Source organism: Silene latifolia, chromosome 3, assembly GCF_048544455.1.
Source record: "Silene latifolia isolate original U9 population chromosome 3, ASM4854445v1, whole genome shotgun sequence".
NCBI classification, from domain to species: domain Eukaryota; kingdom Viridiplantae; phylum Streptophyta; class Magnoliopsida; order Caryophyllales; family Caryophyllaceae; genus Silene; species Silene latifolia.
In genome coordinates, this window is record NC_133528.1 from 72,866,137 (window position 1) to 72,880,349 (window position 14,213).

Below are 14,213 nucleotides of genomic sequence, written 5' to 3' on the forward strand. Positions count from 1 at the left end.
GATTTCGTGGCTTATACTTATAAATCACAAATTTTTAGTTTTATATGTTAACATTTTAACTCGGAAAAATAATAACCGATTATGCATGCAACATCCTTATGCTCTGATACCACTTGTTAGGTTCATATACCTATTATTAGACTCCTATAATAGTGAACTAATTAACTTGATAATTATTTGTTCTTTAGATCTAGTGCATGCATAACAAAATGAAAGATTTATAAGAAAAACAATGTCCCCTTACATTGATGGTTGGTTCGAAATATAGGGCACAAGTAAGGTCACCTTCCTTTACTTGTTATTGAGCTTAATGAGATGGATGATCCTCCTAAGACTCCAAGTATAGAAGACACTCCAATAAGTTGCACCCAAGATTAATCCCAAAAATTCCTACTAATATTAACTAGATATGTAGTAGAAATGTAACCTTAATAATACTAATATTTCTAGTATTACTACCTCTAGTAATAGATTGAGTGTATTAGTATTTGTCAGAGTTTTTAGCAATTGCATGTGAGGGAAAAACTAGAGAGAAAAACAAGCAAAGAACAACTAGAAAAATTGAGCAATAAATGCTCTATTTAGAGAGCCAAAAACCGGTGGCCTCTCTCCCATGTAGGGAATCATTTTGCTTTTATTTTTACTCTTTTGTTTAGTTTAGGTTGAGTGTAGGGAACATATGTGTAAGCTTTAGTATGAAAAATCTTGTGTGATATGTCACAATCACGCTATAATCAACACAAACAAAAAACAAAAGAGCATCTTTTGTTCTCTTTATTTGGCCGAAATGGACCCATTTTGGTCCATTTTTGCCTTTTGTCATTTGTTCCACAAATGCTTATAAGTCATATGTTTAACTATCTTACATAATTAATTATTAATGTAATCATTTAACACTTAAATATTACAATTAATAATATAATATACACTCCACTTTTTGAGTAGTATACTACCATTATATCAACATATAATGGGTCCCATAATTACTAGTTAGTTAAAATTACAACTTCTTGTAAACTTAAATAACTAATTACCTCTACCTCAAAACTTATATTAAAACCTCAACTAATTTAGTAATTTAACACTTAATTACTAAATTAAATCTTATTCAATCACATTACAATAAGACGTAAAATTGCACTCCCATAATTAAGGAATTAATTAATCTGTATCGCATACAATTAATTAAATATCTATTTGGGCCTCATCCTATAGGTGTGACCTAAAGGGATCAACTGACCACCACCGTCACCCGACAGTAATGTCAAACTCTAGTTAGCCAATCATTACCGATTAATGACGGTCAGTCGCCTATATAAAGAATCATCCCTCACGTATTCTTAGTATGAGATTTAATTATGATATTAAATCATGTGATCGCACTATTATCGAGGACACATTTCCCAACACGCGTATGATTGAGACACGACATCTGGCAGGGGATCCGGTTGGCTTCCAGGCCTGGTACGTCTGGGCGTGTTCCGGTACCTGTTTGTGGTTATCGGTATGTCTGGCGTGTCCCGGTACCAGTGTGGTTGACGGTATGTCTGGGCGTGTCCCGGTACAAGTGAGGTTGTCAGTATGTCTGGGCGTGTCCCGGTACCGTGGTGGCGGTTGTCGGATATCATGTTATTCATATCATAGTCATGTTGTATGTTCACACACTCGAGTCGTGTCACACTTTATTTATTTGTTGAAATTGACGTTTGTTGTGTCTGTGCATTGTCACCTATCTCTTTTGGGGTGGCCTGTATCGATCCATATGATATCCTTTGGTCATATCGGGAGCAGGTTATGTTCAGGTTATTTGGATAGTACGCGGGAGACGGGACGAGCTTGATAATATCACGAGATGAGTCTAGTTGGCTAGAAGAGTATAGATGTCACGAGTTGTATTTTATTTATTCATTTGTTTACGTTTATGTAATTCACTAAACATTACATTAATAAAATGTTCTTTGATTGGAGTTTTGAAACACTACCTCGGGAAGCCAAGATGGTAACGCTACAATTATGTTGGCCGGATAGTTCGGGTGTTACAAAGTGGTATCAGAGCGACAATTTTGGAACCTAAAACCAATGAACCCAAAAATGAATCTAGGAGAGTCTGAGTAAAATGAATCCGATATGAGTACCATAGGAGATCGGTTTTGGATGGGTAGGCGCCCTCATGCCAATGCTAGTGCCTATCGTCTCAGTTGGACACTACGGGGGTAGTTAGGAGTATGGGAATCGTGATGTGAATCGTAATATGAATGCATATGTGTTATTGCTTTAATGTGTATTTGCATATGGCAAGGAATATGATCATTAGTGAAAGTGGTATGCATACATGTGTTTTGTGACTCGTAATAGGTTTATGGTATGATAGAATCTCTCATGTAGAATGTGATAGCATGTGATGAATGGATAAATAGACTCATGTGAGTGGTATATCGTAGACATGATTAGTGTGTGTTGATATGAGGGACGGTAGTCCCGAGTCTTGGCATGTAAATGTCGTGTGCGTATTTGAGCTTGCTAGTGTCGTTGTTAGAGTATAATTGATGATAGTTGGTGGTAGAATAGTTATGATTTTGGAAGTAATGTACCAAAGATAGTAAGTGTTAGACCAAACTCAATCGAGTAGAGTAGTACTCGAGCGAGTTGACCAGTCACTCGACCGAGTTGATAAGTCACTCGAACGAGTGGGCAGTTCACTCGACCGAGTGGACCTGTCACTTGACCGAGTGGGCAAATTTAAGAAATTGGAAAACTTCTGGAAGTTTTCCACTCGATCGAGTAACCTGTCACTAGACCGAGTGGAGTTGCACTCGACCGAGTGCCCTAAGTACTCGGCCGAGTGGGCCTGTTTAGCTGAGAAATTCGTGTAAAGTTTGCTTTTTCTACCTTATCTTTCCATTTCTATCTCGAACCTCGTAACTTCGGCATTGATTTATCTTAAAATAATTCAAAATTTCATATTGTAATTTGTTGTTTGAATTACACTTTACTACTTCACTTTTCTTGATTCGTTTTCTTAAATTTCGACCTTGTAGTTGAGTTCATCTTTTTCATTTTGTAATTTGAAACGATTTTATATATACACATGTTTATTTAAGTTTATCAAATAATTGCATGACCTTGTTCAAATTCATAGTAATGATGGATTTCTATATCGTTAGAGTGTTCAAAAATCAGTTTTTTACGATAAAAGTTTTTATTTCCCACCATGGTTGAGCTTGGAAACTTGTGCTTTTGAGTCGATAACCGGATTTTCATATTTGTTGTTGGGTCATGTTAAACAAGAAAGGGCTTAACGCTTGTTGTTAAAGTCGGATTTTACCTCGTATGCGAAAATTTCAATTTGAAAGTTTTGACTTACTTTTCATTTCTATGAGTAAAACTTGTTTTAATCGTCCTACAAAGACTACTATCATCCCTAGTAGTGCGTTACATTGTTTTAGAAACGAATATTTCATTATAGTTTTGGCCTAAAATTTTCAACGTGAACAATTTTTGATTTTTAACCCAAATGTAGTTTAACAGTATTGTAAGGTTATAATATTGTTTTCGGGATTTTATAATAAAAAGGTGTGAATCAAAATTTTTCCGTCTTAAAGGTTGACAATCTCCCGATAATGTAGTGAAAAATATAAATAAACTTTGATTTTTCGCTCATGACGTACTTCGTTTATTCTTTATTATTCTAATCTTCGATTACAACGTTTTGTGAAATCGTATATAAGAAATTTTCCATCTTAAGGATTTGTTTTGAAAGTGAATGACACAACTACCCGGATTTTTGACTTTTCTAAGTTATGTTTTATATCAATTGAATAGTAGTACTTTGAATTTTGCCTATAGAGACACATACAATTCTATGACGTGTTATTCCGTATTAAAGTTTTCAAGAAATTAGAGACAAATGACCTTTATGTTAAAGTTTTGATATATCATTTCGCATTTAAGTAAATTTGAGTGAAATTGCATAATGAGAAAGAATATTTTACAAGTTAGTAAAGTGCTAAAGTCAATCTTGAAATTGCATCGTCTTTCAAAGTTCATTATATTTCAAATGTGCTATTAGGGCAATTTTTAAGGTGTTGACCATAGATTTCCTATCCCCTCCATGTTGTTTGATTTGCTTGCTACCTTTCCATATCCGTTCTGGCTTATTTCAATTCCTATCATCTTTATCTGTTGAGTTAACCCGAGATTTCCGGGTATAGAGTTCTGTGTGAGCCCAAAAATAGTGTTTTCTCCCTTAGCTTTAGGCATATGTTTCCGACAAGATATGTGAAATTAGACATAACCATCGAGTTTTATAAATTTTGAACACTAGGACGGTAGTTAGCCCATGTGATGCTTTGAGTATGGTGAATTGATCATGAGAGACAGCTTACCAATAATGAGTGGAATACAATCAGAATTTGGATTCTTTGCGGTAGTGTGGACTCCTAGATAGTGAACATAATTTAAGGACATGTGAGGATGACCTTTTAGCACGACTCAGATGTTTTGGTTATCATATAATTGAGTTAGAACTTGTTAAATAATGAGGGAATAGTTGAGGCACTTGGAGAGTTGAAATAGGAGTGATAATATGAATTTCAAAAGTAATTGGGGGATGTGAAATTTGGCTTGGGGAATGATATGAGTTGAATAAATGGTGATAAGATTTAGGAATCTGGAATACGAGAGAGAGAGAGAGAGTACTAGAATGAGAGATGAGTCCGAGATTTGCAAATGGTAGCTCGTCATTCGGTGAGGAATTTGTTTTAAGTTTCAAGTGAACCATGTGAAGAGGTATAATCGTAAATGAGTTGAGTTCTAATAATCGAGATATATGAAATTGTGGATGTGGTATCACCAAGTTTGGATTTGGGGTCATGAGAGTAAGAGTGGGGCATTTGATACTTAAGGATTCAGTCTTATGGTTGATAAACTTGATCATTTGTGATACATAGTGTAACCGTTAACCTAAGTACATAAGCATGATATGTGAAGGTGGTTGTGTTGGACTTCGACCCTGAGAGTGGTAGTATAGATTTTATTTGTAAAGTTGCCTCCCAAACGTTATTGTGAAAATGCCCACGGTGTGCATCGTGATTGTGTTGTAGTGCTTAAGTGAGTGGTGATGTTGTTACTATTTCTTGAGAGTGATGAATGATTAGACCGTGTCCATGAGATAGAGTAATGGGTTGTGTTTACCGTTGTGACTAGAGTGTCGCACTACGGTGAAGTTGTCGGTGATGAAATTGTATGGTTGTGTTGGTAGTATACCTTGGATGTTTTAGTTAAGTTGTGTAGTAATGATGGCCATAAGGCTAATAACTGTGTTTGAATCTGTTGTCTAATGGTATATGAGTCACCATCGGGATTTATTAGCATCTATGTGATGGAATAAGAAAGTTTGGAAGTGGGTTTGAGAATGGAAATGTTATACCCAGGTGACACTCGACCGAGTGAATTATGCACTCGACCGAGTGGTCTGCTTCGACCCTTGTTTTGTTGATATTTGACCAAATATTGAGCATGTACCCTTATTTCGCAGTTTATATTAGTTGACGTGTGCTGGGCGACCATGATTGACCTTACATAGGTGATATGTGTGAATTGTTTACGTTGGATTACGTGATGTGGCATTTTACAAGTAAACGGAAAATCGTCGATTCGACATGAGTTGGTTGATGACAAAATTGATATAAAAGCCCTGTTTGATATGTGTTAATCGACGTGAATTATTTCATTGCGTAAAAGTAAGATGAAAAATGCAAGTTATATGTTGCATAGTGGTCATTTGCATGATTGTATATGGTCTTCCGTATGAGTGGAAGTGTTGTTAATAGATGGGAATGGATGTTGGAAACACATGTGTGATCATGTGGTGGATTTAAGCGGTATACGCGTGGCATAGTATCCGGAAAATGGGAATGTTGAACATTGTTGAGTCACATGATGAGTGACATTGCATTATTTGGTTGTTTCTTAGAATTTGCATGTTCGTGATTGATTTGCATGCTTGTGCATGTATGAGATTAGACGTGATATATATGTATGTAGTAATAATCGAGTTATACACCGAGATTTATGCGTTGACTTAGAACCATTTGAGTTGGGAGTTCTTATGGGATTAGGATTTCGAACCGTGGGCTGGACCTAGTACCTTGACGTTTGGGAGGCTCGTAGAGTATGGTTATATCATGGCATTAGAACTATGTGTGAATCATTTATGGATTTGCAATAAGTAGGAGAGAGTGTTGAACCTAGAACATGGTCATTTGTGGAATTTGGTAATGAGTGTATGAGACCGTCTTTTGAGGTTCACAGTTGAACTTCGGGATGAAGTTCTCTTTTAGGGGGAGTGAATGTAACAATTCGGAAGTTTAGGAAAAAGGAAGTGCGGAATGTGAGGAAATAGTGAGAGTTGTGAGGAAGTCGTGAGAATGTAACGCCGGACTTTGGGAAGAGGGTATACATGAGAATTGAGGGAATAGTCGGAAAGGGAAGACTGAAGTGAAACTTCGGGGACGAAGTTTATTTTAAGGGGGGAAGATTGCAATACTCCGTATTTAATAATTATATAATAATAATATTTCATTATATTTAGCGAGTTATGTTGAGACGGAATAATATAATAATATAATAATAATACATTATACATGTATTATATACTCCCACCATATACATATACTCCGTTATCCTCATCTACCCTACCTTATCCCATTTCATTTCATTTTCCACCACAAAAATTAGAGAGAATCCTAGAGAGAAAAAGAGAGAAAAGAGGAAGAGAAAAGAGAAGTAGAAGATTTTGTCCCTTCGCCTCGAGTTCGTAAGGTAAACCATCTTATACTAGCCTTTATATAATTTAAATTATACCATAGACCCGCCTTGACCCCGACTAACCTTAGGACCGCCTTTGACCGTCGTTTGACCATCTTTGGGCACCCAAAAACGGGTTTGACGAAGTTCTATACACATTATAGCTGTGATTATGCGGCGGTTTTAAGACGAGTTTTTGACCCACCTTTCGTGGTTGTCTTGGGTTGGTTTTGGGTTGGTTGTGTCGAGGGAAGTGAGGAGGTCGTAGTGGTGGTCTTGGGTGGTGGATTGGGTGGCTGTGGTGGTCGGAAAACGAGTCTAAAAAGGGGGTGTCGGGTTTGTGGTTGTCGGGTTGTTGCTTGTTGTGTTTGTTGTTGTGGTTGTTGATGTCGGCTTATGTGCGGCCGGCAGGTGGTTGTGGGCTGGTGGTAGGGTCCACCATGGTCAGGGGGAGGCCACGGTGGCGCGGCAGGGATGGCTTATCGTGGCGGGGCGGGTGTGTGTTGTTAGTGCGAGTTGTTGTTGATGTTGTAGCCGTGTTGTTGTTGTTGTTATTGTCGGCCGTGGTCCACCGTGGTGGTGGTGGCCACGGTGGCGGCAGTAGGCGTGGGGCTGCCGGAGTTGGTGGGTAGTTGGGTGTGGGTTGTGAGTCGGGTTTTCAAATAGCTTAAGACTGGTTTGTTTGGTTTGTTTGGTTTGTTTCGTCGTATACGTATTTGTATAAATATATTAGTATATTTATACGTATTTGTATAAATATATTAGTATATTTATACTTATTTGTATACATATTAGATTAGTATATTTATACGTATTTGTATACGTATTTGTATGATTAGATGAGTATATTTATACATATTTGTATTATTATCGTATTTTAGGAAATGTGTTTTGTGAGACGGTTTTACGAGACGGACCTAGCTTGTATGACGGGTTGCTTATGTGGATTTGCTGTAAGGTAGGTTTATCCTACTCCGTTTCACTGCTGTCTTTATTTATTAAATGAGTCTTTTATCATTTAATTGCATTTAGTGAGTCGTATTGCATGTTGTTGGTCATGACGACTCGAGGAGTCGGGATATTTGAGGAACTGGTATTTGTGACGTATTTGGCATATGTTGTCCGTTGTATGTTGTGATTTTACATGTGTTGGAGGATTGTTGTTGTTGATTGTTTTGGAGACGGAAGGCGGTTGGGAGACCGTCTTTCACTTGGGTCGCCTCTTGGAGCTTTCCCACTTCAAGAGGGATGTGCACATTAATGACTTGAGTTTGGAGGGACGCGTGTGGTTGAGACACGACATCTGGCAGAGGATCCGGTTGGCTTCCGGACCCGGTACGTCTGGGCGTGTCCCGGTACTTGTTTGTGGTTATCGGTATGCCTGGGCGCGTCCCGGTACCACTGTGGTTGACGGTATATCTGGGCGTGTCCCGGTACGAGTGAGGTTGTCGATATGTCTGGGCATGTCCCGGTACCGTGGTGGCGATTTTCGAATATCATGTTATTCATATCATAGTCATGTTGTATGTTGACACACTCGAGTCGTGTCACACTTTATTTATTTGTTGAAATTGACGTTTGTTGTGTCTGTGCATTGTCACCTATCTCTTTTGGAGTGGCCTGTGTCGACCCATATGATATCCTTTGGTCATATGGGGTGCAGGTTATGTTCAGGTTGTTTGGATAGTACGCGGGAGACGGGACGAGCTTGATGATATCACGAGATAAGTCTAGTTGGCTAGAATAGTATAGATGTCACGAGTTGTATTTTATTTATTAATTTGTTTACGTTTATGTAATTCACTAAACATTACATTAATAAAATGTTCTTTGATTGGAGTTTTGAAACACTACCTCGGGAAACCGAGATGGTAACGCTCCAATTATCTTGGCCGGATAGTTGGGGTGTTACATCCATCGAGCGAATAACCCATGTTCTTTAATGTGCACACCCCCTTGTGACGGGAACCACAAGGGGCGAATCAAGGGCGTGAAGCCACTCCCGCAAGTGACTCCACTCAGCCGAGGGCGCATCTCACGAACCACAAACAATCAACAACAACCAATTATAATATCAACAATACCAAAACCAATTACGATATATTCACATGCCAATTAACCATCAACCATCTCATAATCATGTATACAATAATTGAGTAGGGAAACCCTACCTGGAATGCAATCACCAAAATCAACACAAGCAACTGATCAAAACGTTCCTCTATGAAATGACCTCCTATCAACATATAATCATACAATTACAATCTATCATCCACAATACTCCCAAACACCCCCAATTCACCCAATTAGGGTTTAACCAAAACTAACGAATTAACATAAAGACGGTACAAGGATCTTACCCATAATACGACGTTCTCAACGGTATAAAGAACTCTGAAATCCGACGACTCTAACCCTTGGATTTGATAGCAATGAGAGAAAAAGAATCGACGTTGCTTTGTTTTCTTTGTAAAAAGTTTAGATTTTAGGTAAAAGGTAAAAGAACTGATGTAGGTAGTTTATATATCATTTCAGGCATTACTATCAAAACCCATCAAAACCCGTATAAAACCCGACTTACTCGATCGAGTAACTAAGGTACTCGATCGAGTAGCCCCTACTCGATCGAGTACCCAACAAGCAGTACTCACTCCAGATTGCAAAACCGACTTACTCGACAGAGTAAGCCCTACTCGATAGAGTACCCAACAACTAATAAATCTGAGGTATTACAGTCTTCCCTCCTTAAAAATGAACTTCGTCCCCGAAGTTTAAACCCATAATGAAAAACAAACTTACTAACTCAACTATAACACAATGACACAACTAAAACTCAAAAAAAAAAAAAACTTAAACACAACTCATACCGACTCAAAATAACCACTAACTGTACCGAAACCGACATAAAACCGTACCAAAACCTTATGCGATCATCTCCTACCCCCCTAAAAGAAACATAGTTACGTCCCCATAACAACGCATACCTGATCAAAAAGAGACAGATACCACTCCTTCAGAATCTCTTCCGCCTCCCAAGTTGCTTCCTCAACATTGTGATTGGATCATAAAACCTTGAGCAACATTGTTTCCCCAGATCTAGTTTTGCGAACCTTGCGATCAAGAATCTCTTTTGGCACCTCCAGATAAGACAAGGATTCATTCAACTCGATGCTCTCCACCTCTAACACATGGAAAGGTGATACGAGTAAAGATGTGGTCTCAAGGGTTGATCTCGTGGTGCTCAATACGAGTTAATTACATGAAAGTCGGAAATCAGTTTAATGCATTCCCGTTAATTATTTGGGGTTGTTAAATAATTCTCGGGAATGATTAAATGTATTTCGAGCTTTCGTTGAATATGTGAACCGTCATTGAGCACGTTTAATGTATTCCCGAGGCTGATTCTACACGTTTCAAATAATGGCTAGTTCAAATTGTTAGTCGTAATTAGTCTTAATTAGTCTTTTAATTAGTGAAGTCTTTTCATTTTACTTATTTTTTTTTGGTGAAAGGCTAGAAATTCTCATTAAGCTCATAAACAAACTATTACATACTACCAAGGATGGTACATTTCATAAAACAAGGATCAATCAATCATATTTAATTGATTTGATCCAAGTTTCATCATTACACTTCTTAATACAATTTAGCCAATAGATAGATCGAAATTTGAGCAGGCTACTAACTTGCTGAAAGACTACTTCAGGACGCATTACACATCCATTCAGTCTTGCTCTATTACGTTGATTCCAAATAGCATAAAGCACAGCTTGAAACCAAGCAATAGTAACCCATTTCTTCACCTTAGCCCATGGTTTGGAGGAAATCCACACAAACAAATTAACAGCAGGCAACCAAATCTTCAGTTTACAGCTCAGCAACTGCAGTAACCTTCTTGTGTACACACACTGACTGAATAAGTGAGAATGAGATTCAACAGCTGTACCACAGAGGAAGCAATCTGCATCAGGAGAGATCCCAAGTTGGAAACGCTTATCCTTACGCAGCAAAGCTTGACGAACAATTAACCAATTAATGAAAACATGTTTAGGGATGGACCAGGAATTCCAAATAATATTCTCCCAAATAACAACAGGCTGTTTATTCCTAATCCACTGATATCCATTGGCAGGAGTGTACCTATGTGGATTGGCTAACCATTGACCAGAAGAAGAAAAGCCCAAAGCAAACTTGTGTCTAACTCTACAAATGGTTTTCCAACTCCAAGAGGTATCAGGTTTTGGAGTATAAGCAGTCCAGTTAACCCCTTTCATATATACATGTTGCACCCATTGAACCCAAGAACTATCTGGCTTTGAGTAGATCCACCAGGATAATTTGCAAATGGCAGCAAGATTCCATGCATAGCTATTCCTTATTCCCAAGCCTCCTTTACATTTTGGGACACACACTTTCTCCCAACTCACCAAAGGAACCCTCAGATATTCAGTAGAACCATCCCACAGATAGTTCCTACATAAAGCATCAATTTTCCTCAAGACTCCCTTTCGAATAATAAAGATTGTTGCCCAGTAAGTATACAAAGTAGAGAGTACAACATTCACTAGAGTTAGCCTGCCAGAATAGGAGAGTTTCTTTGCAGCATATCCTCTAATTCTAGCAGTAACTCTTTCAACGAGGATGGCACAGTCTTTAACAGAAACTCTACCAGCAGAGATAGGGACACCCAGATATTTAAAAGGAAAAGATCCTTCACTGAAACCTGAGACTTGCATAATATCAGCTTTTTTTTTTAGCTGAAATGTGAGTGTATATATATATATCAAAAAAACCAAACGTCCATATACTAATATCAGCTTTAATACTAGGGGAAACACCATTAAAGTAGATATTTGATTTCATGGTGTTCATCTTTAAACCAGTGGCCACAGAAAAAGTAGCAAAGGCTCTTAGCAAGATATTAATAGAGGTTGTGTCACCTTTTGAAAATAGCAATAGGTCGTCAGCAAACATCAGATGAGATAGTCTAAGATGACTGTAAAGAGGATGAATCTTGAAAGGCATAGTACTAGTCATATGATTTAAAATCCTACTCAAATATTTCATTGTGATGGTAAAAAGCAGAGGGGAGATTGGGTCACCCTGCCTTAATCCTTTTGCTCCTTTAAAATATCCAAAATTTTATCCATTTAGGAGCAGAGTGTAGGAAGCTGATCTAACACAAACCATAACCAACTTGATGAACTTGTCAGGAAACTGTAAGGCAACAAGTATTTGTTCCACAAAATCCCAATGCACAGAGTCATAAGCTTTCTTTAAATCAATTTTCATCAAGTATCTGGGAGAAATAGTCTTTCTATTGTAAAGTCTCACAATATCCTGACAAATTAAAATGTTCTTAATAATACTCCTGCCCTTAAAAAAGCCCCCTTGACTCTTATTAATAATGTCAGGCAGAATTGTAGATAGTCTAGTGCACAGTATTTTAGATATAGCCTTATATAGGACATTACAACAGGAGATGGGTCTAACTTGGGTGACATTTTGAGGGATTTCAGTTTTAGGGATCAGGGTTATGAAGGCATGATTCACTTGCTGCAGGAGTTTGCCAGTGTGAAAAAAATCAAGTACGGCAGCGCATACCTCCTCACCAATGATTGGTCATGCATCTTTAAAAAATGCACTAGAGAACCCATCAGGCCCAAGGGCCTTATGAGATGGAATGGGAAATATGGCCCCTTAATTCCAGCTTTAGTAACAAGTGACAAGAGAACAGAACAATGATCTTGAGAACAAACAGGCCCCAGCTAAACAACAGCATTGCTGACTTTGGTGACTGTTCCAGTTGTACCAAGGAGTTCCTCATAGTAATGCAGAAAGGCACTTTGAATTTTACTCCCATCAGTATGTGCTACACCATTCACATCTTCAATGAGGAAGACTTTATTTCTTGCACTTTTACTTTTCAAGATACTATGAAAGTACTTGGTGTTATTGTCACCTTGATTAACCCAAGTAGCTTTGGTTTTTTGCAAAAGAAAACTGTCACAGGCACATTGAAGGTCTCTGTACACAATGGCAGCTTCTTTTTCTTTCAGAATTAAATCAGGGTCAGTAGGGAAAATCTTTAACTGATCCTGAATATTATCTAAAATTTTCCAGACATGAGTAGTGTTATTTTCAATATCAGTAAACAGTAGCTTATTAAGCTCTTTAAAAGGATATTTCAAACTCTTCAATTTCATAACAATTATAAACATTCTAGTCCCCTGCCAAGCTTTGTTCCAGTAATGGTTAACACAATAATGAAATTCTGGAACTTGACTCCACATGTTATAATATTTGAAACTTCTTCTCCCTGTCATATGACTAGTAGCATCCTGAATAATGCAGGGAGTATGGTCAAAGAGACCTTCATTATAAAAATGGGCATAAGACTTAGGTCTCTGTTGAAGCCACTCACTATTGACCAAAACTCTATCAAGCCTTGAATACACTCTGGTCTGTGGGTCCTGTTTGTTATTCCAGGTATAGAGAGAACCAACAGCAGGGCTATCCACTAGATGACAGTAATCAATACAGGCCTGAAAATCTTCCATTTCTTCCTCAGTGGTTTGACCCCCTAATCTCTCAGAAGGACTCAAGACACAATTATAGTCCCCACAAAGAATCCAAGGTATGTGAATTCTATCAGAGAACTTATTCAGATCATGCCAAAGAGATTTTCTATTAGTAGTGTCATTAAAAGCATAAATCATAGAGCAACGGAAATGAAAACAACTAATTTCAGTAACTTCCATGTGAATAAGGTGAGCACTATAATGGACAAAATGAACATGAAAAATAGCTGGATTCCACAGCACCTAGACTCTTCCTCCAGTATGACAAAAAGTATTAGTAGATACTGACCATCCATCACACACATTTGTTCTTACTGTATTTAGAGACAAAGGTTTTAGACCAAATAAACCCACCTGATGAGAGTGTAGAAACCATTTGACCTGCTTTTGTTTAGATGGGTTATTCAGGCCCCTAATATTCCAGAAACCAATGCTATGCATTACTTCCTGATGGGGGTAACACACTACTATTTGTACCAATCCCAACCTTATGTGTAGCACCAGACAAGGCATTAACAATACCAAGTTTTGGAGCTGCACTGTTCAGTGCATCTTGAAAGGTATATTGGCTAAGAGTGGTAGAGTTCTTTCATGCTCTGATGATTTCCTGTCTACTCAGAGTGATTGGTGGCCTTGCAGGAGTATTAACTTGATTGTAAGTACCACCTTTGGACCAAGTAACCTACAACCTATGTTGGATTTCTTCAGGAGTTTTGGTCACAATAGGAGTCTCAGGCACAAGGACACCAGGAGATACTGGTTTAGGTGGGTGTAGAATGGGCACAGCTGTATTGGGTGGTTGCAAATTAGGCATGACAGGAGCAG